Consider the following 19,677-nt stretch of genomic DNA (forward strand, 5'->3'; position numbering starts at 1 on the left):
CTGTACACACGCTTGATTCTCTTTCGGAGACATATAAATCCATAGGTTTTAAGATTCTTACTAGTCAGGTATATTCTTAGGCGTTTAATATGGGGTGTTGAGTCCACTTCGTTGAGCAAGGAGTAGCTCTTGTCTATTACATATTTGGCTTATGGAACGGTATCTGTGCCAATTTCAATCTCTGGTTTCATACAGCACCCCAACTCACCATTCCCCTTAAGCAAGCATAAGTTGGTTTTCTACATTTGAGACCCTGTTCTGTTTTGTAATTCAGTTCCTGTGCAGCCAAGTTTACATTCCCTGTGTTAGTGATACCTTATGATGTTTCTTTTTCTGTGTGACTTATTTCACTTAGAATCATCGTACCTGAATCCACTCATTATGCTGCTATGGCCCTGATGACATAGATTTCATTGCTGTGTGATACTGCATTGTACGTAAGTACCACAACTTCTTTATCCATTTTTCGCTTTCTGTGATATTCAACTTGTACCGTAAACGAGGTTCTTGTAAACAGAGCCGGCCCAAACTTTGGGGTGGCTGTGTGTTTTTGATTTTAATTTCCCTAAGCTATAGGACCATAAGTAGAAGTGCCCTAGGATCTGTTGCTTTGTTTTTTGGATGTTTCAGGAAACAACATACACTTCTCCAGAGTGGGTGTTGGCAATTTACATCCCGCCCATCAGCATAACAAGGCTCCCAGTTCTCCATGGCCTGTCCTGCCTTTCTGGATTTTACACTTTTTTCAGATGGCCCTTTTGACCGGGTGCAGTGAGACTTCATTGTAGTGCAGATTTCCTTTGCAAGCTTGCTTGGTTGGCCAAAACGGGCGTATGCGTTTTTTCCTGTATATATTCACGAAAAAACGCATATGCCCTTTTTGGCCAAGTGCATCATTGTGGACGTTCTGCCTCTTTTCCTATGCTTTACATGCAATTCCAGTCTACCTCCTGAAATTGGTTTCCTGCAATTCTGCCCCGCTTTCAAGTCCTCTTGGCAGCCTTCCTTCAATATATTTTTGGACGATAGCTGTCATTTATAACTCTGCAGGATTGTGAATTACAGTGCCCCTGAGCTCCTTTCTTCAAATCGCTTTCTTGTGAGCTGGCCGCAACACCGCAGGATTGCTTCAGGGCCTAGTTTGGTTCTGGCATCGCATGCTGAGCCTTTGGTTAATTCCTCTTCCTGGTGGGAAATGAGAGTTAAATTTGCCCGTCCTAACAGCTCCAGCTAGTCTCTCATTGGTTCTCCCTCTTCCTCTTCATCTTACGCAGAAATTGCAAACTGGGCCAAACAGGAGGTTAAAGGCACTGACTCTCCAAGTGGGGAGAGTGTTAGTAAAGCATCTGGAATGTTTCACCCGAGTACCAGGGAATGAAAACTGAGACACATTTGAACACGTTTCCCAATCACATGGTGGATCATACTCTGGGTTCCACATGCATGTTTTAGCTGAAGGAAGAATCCCTTAAACGTGGAGAGTTGAGACCCATGGAATGGGTACCATACAATATGACTTCAAAGAGTCTGCATTTGCTCACCGAACCTCACCAATCCTATCACTGCTGCGTTTATGCCGCTGTACACACGATTGATTCTCTTTTGGAGACATATAAATCCATAGGTTTTAAGATTCTTTCTAGTCAGATATATTCCTAGGCATTTATTATGGGGTGTTGAGTCCACTTCGTTGAGCAAGGAGTAGCTCTTGTCTATTACATATTTGGCTTACAGAACGGTATCTGTGCTAATTTCAATCTCTCGTTTTATGCAGCACCCCAACTCACCTTTCCCCTTAAGCAAGCATAAGTTGCGTTTCTACATTTGAGACCCTGTTCTGTTTTGTAATTCAGTTCCTGTGTAGCCAAGTTTACATTCCGTGTAGTAGTGATATCTTATGATGTTTCTTTTTCTGTGTGACTTATTTCACTTAGAATCATCGTACCTGAATTCACTCATTATGCTGCTACGGGCCTGATGACATAGATTTCATTGCTGAGTGATATTGCATTGTACGTAAGTACCACAACTTCTTTATCCATTTTTTGCTTTCTGTGATATTCAACTTGTACCGTAAATGACGTTCTTGTAAACAGAGCCGGCCCAAACTTTGGGGTGGCTGTGTCTTTTTGATTTTAATTTCCCTAAGCTATAGGACCATATGTGGAAGTGCCCTAGTCTCTGTTGCTTTGTTTTTTGGATGTTTCAGGAAACAACATACACTTCTCCAGAGTGGCTGTTGGCAATTTACATCCTGCCCATCAGCATAACAAGGCTCCCAGTTCTCCATGGCCTGTCCTGCCTTTCTGGATTTTACACTTTTTTCAGATAGCCCTTTTGACTGGGGGGCAGTGAGACTTCATTGTAGTGCAGATTTCCTTTGCAAGCTTGCTTGGTTGGCCAAAAAGGGGGTATGCGTTTTTTCCTGAATATATTCAGGAAAAAACGCATATCCCCTTTTTGGCCAAGTGCATCATTGTGGACGTTCTGCCTCTTTTCCTATGCTTTACATGCAATTCCAGTCTACCTCCTGAAATCGGTTTCCTGCAATTCTGCCCCGCTTTCAAGTCCTCTTGGCAGCCTTCCTTCAATATATTTTTGGACGATAGCTGTCATTTATAACTCTGCAGGTTTGTGAATTACAGTGCCCCTGAGCTCCTTTCTTCAACTCGCTTTCTTGTGAGCTGGCCGCAACACCGCAGGATTGCTTCAGGCCTTAGTGTGGTTCCAGCATCGTATGCTGAGCCCTTGGTTAATTCCTCTTCCTGGTGGGAAATGAGAGTTAAATTTGCCCGTCCAGACACCTCCACCTAGTCTCTCATTGGTTCTCCCTATTCCTGTTCATCTTACGCAGAAATTGCAAACTGGGCCAAACAGGAGGTTAAAGGCACTGACTCTCCAAGTGGCGATAGTGTTAGTAAAGCGTCTGGTATGTTGCACCCGAGTACCAGGGTACAAAAACTGAGACACATTTGAACACGTTTTCCGATCACACGGTGGATCGTACTCTGGGTTCCACATGCATGTTTTAGCTGAAGGAAGAATCCCTTAAACCTGGAGACTTGTGACCCATGGAATGGGTTCCATGCAATATGACTTCAAAGGGTCTGCATTTGCTCACCGAACCTCACCAATCCTATCACTGCTGCGTTTATGCCGCTGTACACAGGCTTGATTCTCTTTCGGAGACATATAAATCCATAGGTTTTAAGATTCTTACTAGTCAGGTATATTCTTAGGCGTTTAATATGGGGTGTTGAGTCCACTTCGTTGAGCAAGGAGTAGCTCTTGTCTATTACATATTTGGCTTATGGAACGGTATCTGTGCTAATTTCAATCTCTAGTTTTATGCCGCACCCCAAGTCACCTTTCCCCTTAAGCAAGCATAAGTTGGTTTTCTACATTTGAGACACTGTTCTGTTTTGTAATTCAGTTCCTGTGTAGCCAAGTTTACATTCCCTGTGTTAGTGATACCTTATGATGTTTCTTTTTCTGTGTGACTTATTTCACTTAGAATCATCGTACCTGAATCCACTCATTATGCTGCTATGGCCCTGATGACATAGATTTCATTGCTGTGTGATACTGCATTGTACGTAAGTACCACAACTTCTTTATCCATTTTTCGCTTTCTGTGATATTCAACTTGTACCGTAAACGAGGTTCTTGTAAACAGAGCCGGCCCAAACTTTGGGGTGGCTGTGTCTTTTTGATTTTAATTTCCCTAAGCTATAGGACCATAAGTGGAAGTGCCCTAGGCTCTGTTGCTTTGTTTTTTGGATGTTTCAGGAAACAACATACACTTCTCCAGAGTGGGTGTTGGCAATTTACATCCCGCCCATCAGCATAACAAGGCTCCCAGTTCTCCATGGCCTGTCCTGCCTTTCTGGATTTTACACTTTTTTCAGATGGCCCTTTTGACCGGGTGCAGTGAGACTTCATTGTAGTGCAGATTTCCTTTGCAAGCTTGCTTGGTTGGCCAAAACGGGCGTATGCGTTTTTTCCTGTATATATTCACGAAAAACGCATATGCCCTTTTTGGCCAAGTGCATCATTGTGGACGTTCTGCCTCTTTTCCTATGCTTTACATGCAATTCCAGTCTACCTCCTGAAATTGGTTTCCTGCAATTCTGCCCCGCTTTCAAGTCCTCTTGGCAGCCTTCCTTCAATATATTTTTGGACGATAGCTGTCATTTATAACTCTGCAGGATTGTGAATTACAGTGCCCCTGAGCTCCTTTCTTCAAATCGCTTTCTTGTGAGCTGGCCGCAACACCGCAGGATTGCTTCAGGGCCTAGTTTGGTTCTGGCATCGCATGCTGAGCCTTTGGTTAATTCCTCTTCCTGGTGGGAAATGAGAGTTAAATTTGCCCGTCCTAACAGCTCCAGCTAGTCTCTCATTGGTTCTCCCTCTTCCTCTTCATCTTACGCAGAAATTGCAAACTGGGCCAAACAGGAGGTTAAAGGCACTGACTCTCCAAGTGGGGAGAGTGTTAGTAAAGCCTCTGGAATGTTTCACCCGAGTACCAGGGAATGAAAACTGAGACACATTTGAACACGTTTCCCGATCACATGGTGGATCATACTCTGGGTTCCACATGCATGTTTTAGCTGAAGGAAGAATCCCTTAAACGTGGAGAGTTGAGACCCATGGAATGGGTACCATACAATATGACTTCAAAGAGTCTGCATTTGCTCACCGAACCTCACCAATCCTATCACTGCTGCATTTATGCCGCTGTACACACGATTGATTCTCTTTTGGAGACATATAAATCCATAGGTTTTAAGATTCTTTCTAGTCAGATATATTCCTAGGCATTTATTATGGGGTGTTGAGTCCACTTCGTTGAGCAAGGAGTAGCTCTTGTCTATTACATATTTGGCTTACAGAACGGTATCTGTGCTAATTTCAATCTCTCGTTTTATGCAGCACCCCAACTCACCTTTCCCCTTAAGCAAGCATAAGTTGCGTTTCTACATTTGAGACCCTGTTCTGTTTTGTAATTCAGTTCCTGTGTAGCCAAGTTTACATTCCGTGTAGTAGTGATATCTTATGATGTTTCTTTTTCTGTGTGACTTATTTCACTTAGAATCATCGTACCTGAATTCACTCATTATGCTGCTACGGGCCTGATGACATAGATTTCATTGCTGAGTGATATTGCATTGTACGTAAGTACCACAACTTCTTTATCCATTTTTTGCTTTCTGTGATATTCAACTTGTACCGTAAATGACGTTCTTGTAAACAGAGCCGGCCCAAACTTTGGGGTGGCTGTGTCTTTTTGATTTTAATTTCCCTAAGCTATAGGACCATATGTGGAAGTGCCCTAGTCTCTGTTGCTTTGTTTTTTGGATGTTTCAGGAAACAACATACACTTCTCCAGAGTGGCTGTTGGCAATTTACATCCCGCCCATCAGCATAACAAGGCTCCCAGTTCTCCATGGCCTGTCCTGCCTTTCTGGATTTTACACTTTTTTCAGATAGCCCTTTTGACTGGGGGGCAGTGAGACTTCATTGTAGTGCAGATTTCCTTTGCAAGCTTGCTTGGTTGGCCAAAAAGGGCGTATGCGTTTTTTCCTGAATATATTCAGGAAAAAACGCATATCCCCTTTTTGGCCAAGTGCATCATTGTGGACGTTCTGCCTCTTTTCCTATGCTTTACATGCAATTCCAGTCTACCTCCTGAAATCGGTTTCCGGCAATTCTGCCCCGCTTTCAAGTCCTCTTGGCAGCCTTCCTTCAATATATTTTTGGACGATAGCTGTCATTTATAACTCTGCAGGTTTGTGAATTACAGTGCCCCTGAGCTCCTTTCTTCAACTCGCTTTCTTGTGAGCTGGCCGCAACACCGCAGGATTGCTTCAGGCCTTAGTGTGGTTCCAGCATCGTATGCTGAGCCTTTGGTTAATTCCTCTTCCTGGTGGGAAATGAGAGTTAAATTTGCCCGTCCAGACACCTCCACCTAGTCTCTCATTGGTTCTCCCTATTCCTGTTCATCTTACGCAGAAATTGCAAACTGGGCCAAACAGGAGGTTAAAGGCACTGACTCTCCAAGTGGCGATAGTGTTAGTAAAGCGTCTGGTATGTTGCACCCGAGTACCAGGGTACAAAAACTGAGACACATTTGAACACGTTTTCCGATCACACGGTGGATCGTACTCTGGGTTCCACATGCATGTTTTAGCTGAAGGAAGAATCCCTTAAACCTGGAGACTTGTGACCCATGGAATGGGTTCCATGCAATATGACTTCAAAGGGTCTGCATTTGCTCACCGAACCTCACCAATCCTATCACTGCTGCGTTTATGCCGCTGTACACAGGCTTGATTCTCTTTCGGAGACATATAAATCCATAGGTTTTAAGATTCTTACTAGTCAGGTATATTCTTAGGCGTTTAATATGGGGTGTTGAGTCCACTTCGTTGAGCAAGGAGTAGCTCTTGTCTATTACATATTTGGCTTATGGAACGGTATCTGTGCTAATTTCAATCTCTAGTTTTATGCCGCACCCCAAGTCACCTTTCCCCTTAAGCAAGCATAAGTTGGTTTTCTACATTTGAGACACTGTTCTGTTTTGTAATTCAGTTCCTGTGTAGCCAAGTTTACATTCCCTGTGTTAGTGATACCTTATGATGTTTCTTTTTCTGTGTGACTTATTTCACTTAGAATCATCGTACCTGAATCCACTCATTATGCTGCTATGGCCCTGATGACATAGATTTCATTGCTGTGTGATACTGCATTGTACGTAAGTACCACAACTTCTTTATCCATTTTTCGCTTTCTGTGATATTCAACTTGTACCGTAAACGAGGTTCTTGTAAACAGAGCCGGCCCAAACTTTGGGGTGGCTGTGTCTTTTTGATTTTAATTTCCCTAAGCTATAGGACCATAAGTGGAAGTGCCCTAGGCTCTGTTGCTTTGTTTTTTGGATGTTTCAGGAAACAACATACACTTCTCCAGAGTGGGTGTTGGCAATTTACATCCCGCCCATCAGCATAACAAGGCTCCCAGTTCTCCATGGCCTGTCCTGCCTTTCTGGATTTTACACTTTTTTCAGATGGCCCTTTTGACCGGGTGCAGTGAGACTTCATTGTAGTGCAGATTTCCTTTGCAAGCTTGCTTGGTTGGCCAAAACGGGCGTATGCGTTTTTTCCTGTATATATTCACGAAAAAACGCATATGCCCTTTTTGGCCAAGTGCATCATTGTGGACGTTCTGCCTCTTTTCCTATGCTTTACATGCAATTCCAGTCTACCTCCTGAAATTGGTTTCCTGCAATTCTGCCCCGCTTTCAAGTCCTCTTGGCAGCCTTCCTTCAATATATTTTTGGACGATAGCTGTCATTTATAACTCTGCAGGATTGTGAATTACAGTGCCCCTGAGCTCCTTTCTTCAAATCGCTTTCTTGTGAGCTGGCCGCAACACCGCAGGATTGCTTCAGGGCCTAGTTTGGTTCTGGCATCGCATGCTGAGCCTTTGGTTAATTCCTCTTCCTGGTGGGAAATGAGAGTTAAATTTGCCCGTCCTAACAGCTCCAGCTAGTCTCTCATTGGTTCTCCCTCTTCCTCTTCATCTTACGCAGAAATTGCAAACTGGGCCAAACAGGAGGTTAAAGGCTCTGACTCTCCAAGTGGGGAGAGTGTTAGTAAAGCCTCTGGAATGTTTCACCCGAGTACCAGGGAATGAAAACTGAGACACATTTGAACACGTTTCCCGATCACATGGTGGATCATACTCTGGGTTCCACATGCATGTTTTAGCTGAAGGAAGAATCCCTTAAACGTGGAGAGTTGAGACCCATGGAATGGGTACCATACAATATGACTTCAAAGAGTCTGCATTTGCTCACCGAACCTCACCAATCCTATCACTGCTGCATTTATGCCGCTGTACACACGATTGATTCTCTTTTGGAGACATATAAATCCATAGGTTTTAAGATTCTTTCTAGTCAGATATATTCCTAGGCATTTATTATGGGGTGTTGAGTCCACTTCGTTGAGCAAGGAGTAGCTCTTGTCTATTACATATTTGGCTTACAGAACGGTATCTGTGCTAATTTCAATCTCTCGTTTTATGCAGCACCCCAACTCACCTTTCCCCTTAAGCAAGCATAAGTTGCGTTTCTACATTTGAGACCCTGTTCTGTTTTGTAATTCAGTTCCTGTGTAGCCAAGTTTACATTCCGTGTAGTAGTGATATCTTATGATGTTTCTTTTTCTGTGTGACTTATTTCACTTAGAATCATCGTACCTGAATTCACTCATTATGCTGCTACGGGCCTGATGACATAGATTTCATTGCTGAGTGATATTGCATTGTACGTAAGTACCACAACTTCTTTATCCATTTTTTGCTTTCTGTGATATTCAACTTGTACCGTAAATGACGTTCTTGTAAACAGAGCCGGCCCAAACTTTGGGGTGGCTGTGTCTTTTTGATTTTAATTTCCCTAAGCTATAGGACCATATGTGGAAGTGCCCTAGTCTCTGTTGCTTTGTTTTTTGGATGTTTCAGGAAACAACATACACTTCTCCAGAGTGGCTGTTGGCAATTTACATCCCGCCCATCAGCATAACAAGGCTCCCAGTTCTCCATGGCCTGTCCTGCCTTTCTGGATTTTACACTTTTTTCAGATAGCCCTTTTGACTGGGGGGCAGTGAGACTTCATTGTAGTGCAGATTTCCTTTGCAAGCTTGCTTGGTTGGCCAAAAAGGGCGTATGCGTTTTTTCCTGAATATATTCAGGAAAAAACGCATATCCCCTTTTTGGCCAAGTGCATCATTGTGGACGTTCTGCCTCTTTTCCTATGCTTTACATGCAATTCCAGTCTACCTCTTGAAATCGGTTTCCTGCAATTCTGCCCCGCTTTCAAGTCCTCTTGGCAGCCTTCCTTCAATATATTTTTGGACGATAGCTGTCATTTATAACTCTGCAGGTTTGTGAATTACAGTGCCCCTGAGCTCCTTTCTTCAACTCGCTTTCTTGTGAGCTGGCCGCAACACCGCAGGATTGCTTCAGGCCTTAGTGTGGTTCCAGCATCGTATGCTGAGCCTTTGGTTAATTCCTCTTCCTGGTGGGAAATGAGAGTTAAATTTGCCCGTCCAGACACCTCCACCTAGTCTCTCATTGGTTCTCCCTATTCCTGTTCATCTTACGCAGAAATTGCAAACTGGGCCAAACAGGAGGTTAAAGGCACTGACTCTCCAAGTGGCGATAGTGTTAGTAAAGCGTCTGGAATGTTGCACCCGAGTACCAGGGTACAAAAACTGAGACACATTTGAACACGTTTTCCGATCACACGGTGGATCGTACTCTGGGTTCCCCATGCATGTTTTAGCTGAAGAAAGAATCCCTTAAACATGGAGAGTTGTGACCCATGGAATGGGTTCCATGCAATATGACTTCAAAGGGTCTGCATTTGCTCACCGAACCTCACCAATCCTATCACTGCTGCGTTTATGCCGCTGTACACAGGCTTGATTCTCTTTCGGAGACATATAAATCCATAGGTTTTAAGATTCTTACTAGTCAGGTATATTCTTAGGCGTTTAATATGGGGTGTTGAGTCCACTTCGTTGAGCAAGGAGTAGCTCTTGTCTATTACATATTTGGCTTATGGAACGGTATCTGTGCTAATTTCAATCTCTAGTTTTATGCCGCACCCCAAGTCACCTTTCCCCTTAAGCAAGCATAAGTTGGTTTTCTACATTTGAGACCCTGTTCTGTTTTGTAATTCAGTTCCTGTGTAGCCAAGTTTACATTCCGTGTAGTAGTGATATCTTATGATGTTTCTTTTTCTTTGTGAATTATTTCAGTTAGAATCATCGTACCTGAATCCACTCATTATGCTGCTACGGGCCTGATGACATAGATTTCATTGCTGAGTGATATTGCATTGTACGTAAGTACCACAACTTCTTTATCCATTTTTCGCTTTCTGTGATATTGAACTTGTACCGTAAAGGAGGTTCTTGTAAAGAGAGCCGGCCGAAGCTTTTGGGTGGCTGTGTCTTTTTGATTTTAATTTCCCTAAGCTATAGGACCATAAGTGGAAGTGCCCTAGTCTCTGTTGCTTTGTTTTTTGGATGTTTCAGGAAACACCATACACTTCTCCAGAGTGGCTGTTGGCAATTTACATCCCGCCCATCAGCATAACAAGGCTCCCAGTTCTCCATGGCCTGTCCTGCCTTTCTGGATTTTACAGTTTTTTCAGATGGCCCTTTTGACCGGGGGCAGTGAGACTTCATTGTAGTGCAGATTTCCTTTGCAAGCTTGCTTGGTTGGCCAAAAAGGGCGTATGCGTTTTTTCCTGGGAAAAAACGCATACGCCCTTTTTGGCCAAGTGCATCATTGTGGACGTTCTGCCTCTTTTCCTATACTTTACATGCAATTCCAGTCTACCTCCTGAAATCGGTTTCCTGCAATTCTGCCTCGCTTTCAAGTCCTCTTGGCAGCCTTCCTTCAATATATTTTTGGACGACAGCTGTCATTATTAACTCTGCAAGTTTGTGTATTACAGTGCCTCTGAGCTCCTTTCTTCAACTCGCTTTCTTGTGAGCTGGCCGCAACACCACAGGATTGCTTCAGGCCATAGTGTGGTTCTGGCATGGCACGCTGAGCCTTTGGTTAATTCCTCTTCATGGTGGGAAATGAGAGTTAAATTTGCCCGTCCAGACACCTCCACCTAGTCTCTCATTTGTTCTCCCTATTCCTTTTCATTTTCCGCAGAAATTGCAAACTGGGCCAAACAAGAGGTTAAAGGCACTGACTCTCCAACTGGGGAGAGTGTTAGTAAAGCGTCTGGAATGTTGCACCCGAGTACCAGGGGACCAAAACTGAGACACATTTGAACACGTTTCCCGATCACACGGTGGATCATACTCTGGGTTCCACATGCATGTTTTAGCTGAAGGAAGAATCCCTTAAACCTGGAGAGTTGAGACCCATGGAATGGGTACCATGCAATATGACTTCAAAGGGTCTGCATTTGCTCACCGAACCTCACCAATCCTATCACTGCTGCACTTATGCCGCTGTACACACGCTTGATTCTCTTTTGGAGACATATAAATCCATAGGTTTTAAGATTCTTACTAGTCAGGTATATTCTTAGGCGTTTAATATGGGGTGTTGGTCCTCTTCGTTGAACAAGGAGTAGCTCTTGTCTATTACATATTTGGCTTATGGAACGGTATCTGTGCTAATTTCAATCTCTGGTTTTATGCACCACCCCAACTCACCTTTCCACTTAAGCAAGCATAAGTTGGGTTTCTACTTTTGAGACCCTGTTCTGTTTTGTAATTCAGTTCTTGTGTAGCCAAGTTTACATTCCGTGTATTAGTGATACCTTATGATATTTCTTTTTCTGTGTGACTTATTTCACTTAGAATCATCATACCTGAATACACTTATTATGCTGCTACGGGCCTGATGACATAGATTTCATTGCTGAATGATATTGCATTGTACGTAATTACCACAACTTCTTTATCCATTTTTCGCTTTCTGTGATATTAAACTTGTACCGTAAACGAGGTTCTTGTAAACAGAGCCGGCCCAAACTTTGGGGTGGCTGTGTCTTTTTGATTTTAATTTCCGTAAGTTATAGGACCATAAGTGGAAGTGCCCTAGGCTCTGTTGCTTTGTTTTTTAGATGTTTCAGGGAACACCATACACTTCTCCAGAGTGGCTGTTGGCAATTTACATCCCGCCCATCAGCATAACAAGGCTCCCAGTTCCCCATGGCCTGTCCTGCTTTTCTGGATTTTACACTTTTTTCAGATAGCCCTTTTGACCTGGGGGCAGTGAGACTTCATTGTAGTGCAGATTTCCTTTGCAAGCTTGCTTGGTTGGCCAAAAAGGGCGTATGCGTTTTTTCCTGAATATATTCAGGAAAAAACGCATACGCCCTTTTTGGCCAAGTGCATCATTGTGGACGTTCTGCTTCTTTTCCTATGCTTTACATGCAATTCCAGTCTACCTCCTGAAATCGGTTTCCTGCAATTCTGCCCCGCTTTCAAGTCCTCTTGGCAGCCTTACTTCAATATATTTTTGGAAGATAGCTGTCATTTATAACTCTGCAGGTTTGTGAATTACAGTGCCCCTGAGCTCCTTTCTTCAACTCGCTTTCTTGTGAGCTGGCCGCAACACCGCAGGATTGCTTCAGGCCCTAGTTTGGTTCCGGCACGGCATGCTGAGCCTTTGGTTAATTCCTCTTCCTGGTGGGAAATGAGAGTTAAATTTGCCCGTCCAGACACGTCCACCTAGTCTCTCATTGGTTCTCCCTATTCCTGTTCATTTTCCACAGAAATTGCAAACTGGGCCAAACAGGAGGTTAAAGGCACTGACTCTCCAAGTGGGGAGAGTGTTAGTAAAGCGTCTGGAATGTTGCACCCGAGTACCAGGGGACGAAAACTGAGACACATTTGAACACGTTTCGCGATCACACGGTGGATCATACTCTGTGTTCCACATGCATGTTTAGCTGAAGGAAGAATCCCTTAAACCTGGAGAGTTGAGAACCATGGAATGGGTACCATGCAATATGACTTCAAAGGGTCTGCATTTGCTCACCGAACCTCACCAATCCTATCACTGCTGCGTTTATGCCGCTGTACACACGCTTGATTCTCTTTCGGAGACATATAAATCCATAGGTTTTAAGATTCTTACTAGTCAGGTATATTCTTAGGCGTTTAATATGGGGTGTTGAGTCCACTACGTTGAGCAAAGAGTAGCTCTTGTCTATTACATATTTGGCTTATGGAACAGTATCTGTGCCAATTTCAATCTCTGGTTTCATGCAGCACCCCAACTCACCATTCCCCTTAAGCAAGCATAAGTTGGTTTTCTACATTTGAGACACTGTTCTGTTTTGTAATTCAGTTCCTGTGTAGCCAAGTTTACATTCCCTGTGTTAGTGATACCTTATGATGTTTCTTTTTCTGTGTGACTTATTTCACTTAGAATCATCGTACCTGAATCCACTCATCATGCTGCTACGGCCCTGATGACATAGATTTCATTGCTGTGTGATACTGCATTGTACGTAAGTACCACAACTTCTTTATCCATTTTTCGCTTTCTGTGATATTCAACTTGTACCGTAAACGAGGTTCTTGTAAACAGAGCCGGCCCAAACTTTGGGGTGGCTGTGTCTTTTTGATTTTAATTTCCCTAAGCTATAGGACCATAAGTGGAAGTGCCCTAGGCTCTGTTGCTTTGTTTTTTGGATGTTTCAGGAAACACCATACACTTCTCCAGAGTGGCTTCTGGCAATTTACATCCCGCCCATCAGCATAACAAGTCTCCCAGTTCTCCAGGGCCTGTCCTGCCTTTCTGGATTTTACAGTTTTTTCAGATGGCCCTTTTGACCGGGGGCAGTGAGATTTCATTGTAGTGCAGATTTCCTTTGCAAGCTTGCTTGGTTGGCCAAAAAGGTCGTATGCGTTTTTTCCTGAATATATTCAGGAAAAAACGCATACGCCCTTTTTGGCCAAGTGCATCATTGTGGACGTTCTGCCTCTTTTCCTATGCTTTACATGCAATTCCAGTCTACCTCCTGAAATCGGTTTCCTGCAATTCTGCCCCGCTTTCAACTCCTCTTGGCAGCCTTCCTTCAATATATTTTTGGACGATAGCTGTCATTTATAACTCTGCAGGTTTGTGAATTACAGTGCCCCTGAGCTCCTTTCTTCAACTCGCTTTCTTGTGAGCTGGCCGCAACACCACAGGATTGCTTCAGGCCCTAGTTTGGTTCCGGCATGACATGTTGAGCCTTTGGTTAATTCCTCTTCCTGGTGGGAAATGATAGTTAAATTTGCCCGTTCAGACAACTCCACCTAGTCTCTCATTGGTTCTCCCTATTCCTGTTCATTTTCCACAGATATTGCAAACTGGGCCAAACAGGAGGTTAAAGGCACTGACTCTCCAAGTGGGGAGAGTGTTAGTAAAGCGTGTGGAATGTTGCACCCGAGTACCAGGGAACGAAATCTGAGACACATTTGAACACGTGTCCCGATCACACGGTGGATCATACTCTGGGTTCCACATGCATGTTTTAGCTGAAGGAAGAATCCCTTAAACCTGGAGAGTTGAGACCCATGGAATGGGTACCATGCAATATGACTTCAAAGAGTCTGCATTTGCTCAGCGAACCTCACCAATCCTATCACTGCTGCGTTTATGCCACTGTACACATGCTTGATTCTCTTTCGGAGACATATAAATCCATAGGTTTTAAGATTCTTACTAGTCAGGTATATTCTTAGGCGTTTAATATGGGGTGTTGAGTCCACTTCGTTGAGCAAGGAGTAGCTCTTGTCTATTACATATTTGGCTTATGGAACGGTATCTGTGCTAATTTCAATCTCTGGTTTTATGCCGCACCCCAACTCACCTTTCCCCTTAAGCAAGCATAAGTTGGTTTTCTACATTTGAGACCATTTTCTGTTTTGTAATTCAGTTCCTGTGTAGCCAAGTTTACATTCCGTGTAGTAGTGATATCTTATGATGTTTCTTTTTCTGTGTGACTTATTTCACTTAGAATCATCGTACCTGAATCCACTCATTATGCTGCTACCGGCCTGATGACATAGATTTCATTGCTGAGTGATATTGAATTGTACGTAAGTACCACAACTTCTTTATCCATTTTTCGCTTTCTGTGATATTCAACTTGTACCGTAAACGAGGTTGTTGTAAACAGAGCCGGCCCAAACTTTGGGGTGGCTGTGTCTTTTTTATTTTAATTTCCCTAAGCTATAGGACCATAAGTGGAAGTGCCCTAGGCTCTGTTGCTTTGTTTTTTGGATGTTTCAGGAAACACCATACACTTCTACAGAGTGGCTGCTGGCAATTTACATCCCGCCCATCAGCATAACAAGTTTCCCAGTTCTCCATGGCCTGTCCTGCCTTTCTGGATTTTACACTTTTTTCAGATAGCCCTTTTGACCGGGGGGCAGTGAGACTTCATTGTAGTGCAGATTTCCTTTGCAAGCTTGCTTGGTTGGCCAAAACGGGCGTATGCATTTTTTCCTGTATATATTCAGGAAAAAACACATATGCCCTTTTTGGCCAAGTGCATCATTGTGGACGTTCTGCCTCTTTTCCTATGCTTTACATGCAATTCCAGTCTACCTCCTGAAATCAGTTTCCTGCAATTCTGCCCCGCTTTCAAGTCCTCTTGGCAGCCTTCCTTCAATATATTTTTGGACGAAAGCTGTCATTTATAACTCTGCAGGTTTGTGAATTACAGTGCCCCTGAGTTCCTTTCTTCAACTCGCTCTCTTGTGAGCTGGCCTCAACACCGCAAGATTGCTTCAGGCCCTAGTGTGCTTCTGGCATGGCACGCTGAGCCTTTGGTTAATTCCTCTTCCTGGTGGGAAATGAGATTTTAATTTGCCCGTCCAGACACCTCCACCTAGTCTCTCATTGGTTCTCCCTATTCCTGTTCGTCTTACGCAGAAATTGCAAACTGGGCCAAACAGGAGGTTAAAGGCACCGACTCTCCAAGTGGGGAGAGTGTTAGTAAAGCGTCTGGAATGTTGCACCCGAGTACCAGGGGACGAAAACTGAGACACATTTGAACACGTTTCCCGATCACACGGTGGATCATACTCTGTGTTCCACATGCATGTTTAGCTGAAGGAAGAATCCCTTAAACCTGGAGAGTTGAGACCCATGGAATGGGTACCATGCAATATGACTTCAAAGGGTCTGCATTTGGTCATCGAACCTCACCAATGCTATCACTGCTGCGCTTATGCCGCTGTACACACGCTTGATTCTCTTTCGGAGACATATAAATCCATAGGTTTTAAGATTCTTACTAGTCAGGTGTATTCTTAGGCGTTTAATATGGGGTGTTGAGTCCACTTCGTTGAGCAAGGAGTAGCTCTTGTCTATTACATATTTGGCTTATGGAACGGTATCTGTGCCAATTTCAATCTCTGGTTTCATGCAGCACCCCAACTCACCATTCCCCTTAAGCAAGCATAAGTTGGTTTTCTACATTTGAGACCCTGTTCTGTTTTGTAATTCAGTTCCTGTGTAGCCAAGTTTACATTCCGTGTGGTAGTGATACCTTATGATGTTTCTTTTTCAGTGTGACTTAGAATCATCTTACCTGAATCCACTCATTATGCTGCTACGGCCCTGATGACATAGATTTCATTGCTGTGTGATACTGCATTGTATGTAAGTACCACAACTTCTTTATCCATTTTTCGCTTTCTGTGATATTCAACTTGTACCGTAAACGAGGTTCTTGTAAACAGAGCCGGCCCAAACTTTGGGGTGGCTGTGTCTTTTTGGTTTTAATTTCCCTAAGCTATAGGACCATATGTGGAAATGCCCTAGGCTCTGTTGCTTCGTTTTTTGGATGTTTCTGGAAACACCATACACTACTCCAGAGTGGCTGCTGGCAATTTACATCCCGCCCATCAGCATAACAAGGCTCCCAGTTCTCCATGGCCTGTCCTGCCTTTCTGGATTTTACACTTTTTTCAGATAGCCCTTTTGAACAAGGGGCAGTGAGACTTCATTGTAGTGCAGATTCCCTTTGCAAGCTTGCTTGGTTGGCCAAAAAGGGCGTATGCGTTTTTTCCTGAATATATTCCGGAAAAAACGCATACGCCCTTTTTGGCCAAGTGCATCATTGTGGACGTCCTGCCTCTTTTCCTATGCTTTACATGCAATTCCAGTCTACCTCCTGAAATCGGTTTCCTGCAATTCTGCCCCGCTTTCAACTCCTCTTGGCAGCCTTCCTTCAATATATTTTTGGAAGATAGCTGTCATTTATAACTCTGCAGGTTTGTGAATTACAGTGCCCCTGAGCTCCTTTCTTCAACTCGCTTTCTTGTGAGCTGGCCGTAACACCGCAGGATTGCTTCAGACCCTAGTTTGGTTCCGGCATGGCATGCTGAGCCTTTGGTTAATTCCTCTTCCTGGTGGGAAATGAGAGTTAAATTTGCCCGTCCAGACACCTCCACCTAGTCTCTCATTGGTTCTCCCTATTCCTGTTCATCTTACGCAGAAATTGCAAACTGGGCCAAACAGGAGGTTAAGGCACTCACTCTCCAAGTGGGGAGAGTGTTAATAAAGCGTCTGGAATGTTGCACCCGAGTACCAGGGGACGAAAACTGAGACACATTTGAACACGTTTCCTGATCACACGGTGGATCATACTCTGGGTTCCACATGCATGTTTTAGCTGAAGGAAGAATCCTTTAAACCTGGAGAGTTGAGACCCATGGAATGGGTACCATGAAATATGACTTCAAAGGGTCTGCATTTGCTCACCGAACCTCACCAATCCTATCACTGCTGCGTTTATGCCGCTGTACACACGCTTGATTCTCTTTCGGAGACATATAAATCCATAGGTTTTAAGATTCTTACTAGTCAGGTATATTCTTAGGCGTTTAATATGGGGTGTTGAGTCCACTTCGTTGAGCAAAGAGTAGCTCTTGTCTATTACATATTTGGCTTATGGAACGGTATCTGTGCCAATTTCAATCTCTGGTTTCATGCAGCACCCCAACTCACCATTCCCCTTAAGCAAACATAAGTTGGTTTTCTACATTTGAGACCCTGTTCTGTTTTGTAATTCAGTTCCTGTGTAGCCAAGTTTACATTCCGTGTAGTAGTGATATCTTATGATGTTTCTTTTTCTGTGTGACTTATTTCACATAGAATCATCGTACCTGAATCCACTCATTATGCTGCTACGGTCCTGATGACATAGAATTCATTGCTGAGTGATATTGCATTGTACGTAAGTACCACAACTTCTTTATCCATTTTTCGCTTTCTGCGATATTGAACTTGTACCATAAACGAGGTTCTTGTAAACAGAGCCGTCCCAAACTTTGGGGTGGCTGTGTCTTTTTGATTTTAATTTCCCTAAGCTATAGGACCATAAGTGGAAGTGCCCTAGGCTCTTTTGCTTTGTTTTTTGGATGTTTCAGGAAACACCATACACTTCTCCAGAGTGGCTGCTGGCAACTTACATCCCGCCCATCAGCATAACAAGGCTCCCAGTTCTCCATGGCCTGTCCTGCCTTTCTGGATTTTACACTTTTTTTAGATGGCCCTTTTGACCAGGGGGGCAGTGAGACTTCATTGTAGTGCAGATTTCCTTTGCAAGCTTGCTTGGTTGGCCAAAAAGGGCGTATGCGTTTTTTCCTGAATATATTCAGGAAAGAACGCATACGCCCTTTTTGGCCAAGTGCATCATTTTGGACGTTCAGCCTCTTTTCCTATGATTTACATGCAATTCCAGTGTACCTCCTGAAATCAGTTTCCTGCAATTCTGCCACGCTTTCAACTCCTCTTGGCGGCCTTACTTCAATATATTTTTGGAAGATAGCTGTCATTTAAAACTCTGCAGGTTTGTGAATTACAGTGCCCCTGAGCTCCTTTCTTCAACTCGCTTTGTTGTGAGCTGGCCGCAACACAGCTGGATTCCTTCTGGCCCTAGTGTGGTTCCGGCATGGCACGCTGAGCCTTTGGTTAATTCCTCTTCCTGGTGGAAAATGAGAGTTAAATTTGCCCGTCCGGACACCTCCAGCTAGTCTCTCATTGGTTCTCCCTATTCCTGTTCATTTTCCACAGAAATTGCAAACTGGGCCAAACAGGAGGTTAAAGGCACTGACTCTCCAAGTGGGGAGAGTTTTAGTAAAGCGTTTGGAATGTTGCACCCGAGTACAAGGGGACAAAAACTGAGACACATTTGAACACGTTTCCCGATCACACGGTGGATCATACTCTGGCTTCCACATGCATGTTTTAGCTGAAGGAAGAATCCCTTAAACCTGGAAAGTTGAGACCCATGGAATGGGTACCATGCAATATGACTTCAAAGGGTCTGCATTTGCTCACCGAACCTCACCAATCCTATCACTGCTGCGTTTATGCCGCTGTACACACGCTTGATTCTCTTTCGGAGACATATAAATCCATAGGTTTTAAGATTCTTACTAGTCAGGTATATTCTTAGGCGTTTAATATGGGGTGTTGAGTCCACTTCGTTGAGCAAGGAGTAGCTCTTGTCTATTACATATTTGGCTTATGGAACGGTATCTGTGCTAATTTCAATCTCTCGTTTTATGCGGCACCCCAACTCACCTTTCCCCTTAAGCAAGCATAAGTTGTTTTTCTACATTTGAGACCCTGTTCTGTTTTGTAATTCAGTTCCTGTGTAGCCAAGTTTACATTCCGTGTATTAGTGATAACTTTTGATGTTTCTTTTTCTGTTTGACTTATTTCACTTAGAATCATTGTACCTGAATCCACTCATTATGCTGCTACGGGCCTGATGACATAGATTTCATTGCTGAGTGATATTGCATTGTACGTAAGTACCAAAACTTCTTTATGCATTTTTCACTTTCTGTGATATTGAATTTATACCTTAAAGGAGGTGCTTGTAAACAGAGCCGGCCCAAACTTCGTGGTGGCTGTGTCTTTTTGATTTAATTTCCCTAAGCTATAGGACCATAAGTGGAAGTGCCCTAGGCTCTGTTGCTTTGTTTTTTAGATGTTTCAGGAAACACCATACACTTCTCCAGAGTGGCTTTTGGCAATTTACATCCCGCCCATCAGCATAACAAGGCTCCCAGTTCTCCATGGCCTGTCCTGCCTTTCTGGATTTTACACTTTTTT

The sequence above is a fragment of the Leucopleurus acutus genome (genome assembly GCF_964270905.1).
Source record: "Leucopleurus acutus genome assembly, chromosome: 4".
In the NCBI taxonomy this organism is placed as follows: Eukaryota; Metazoa; Chordata; class Mammalia; order Artiodactyla; family Delphinidae; genus Leucopleurus; species Leucopleurus acutus.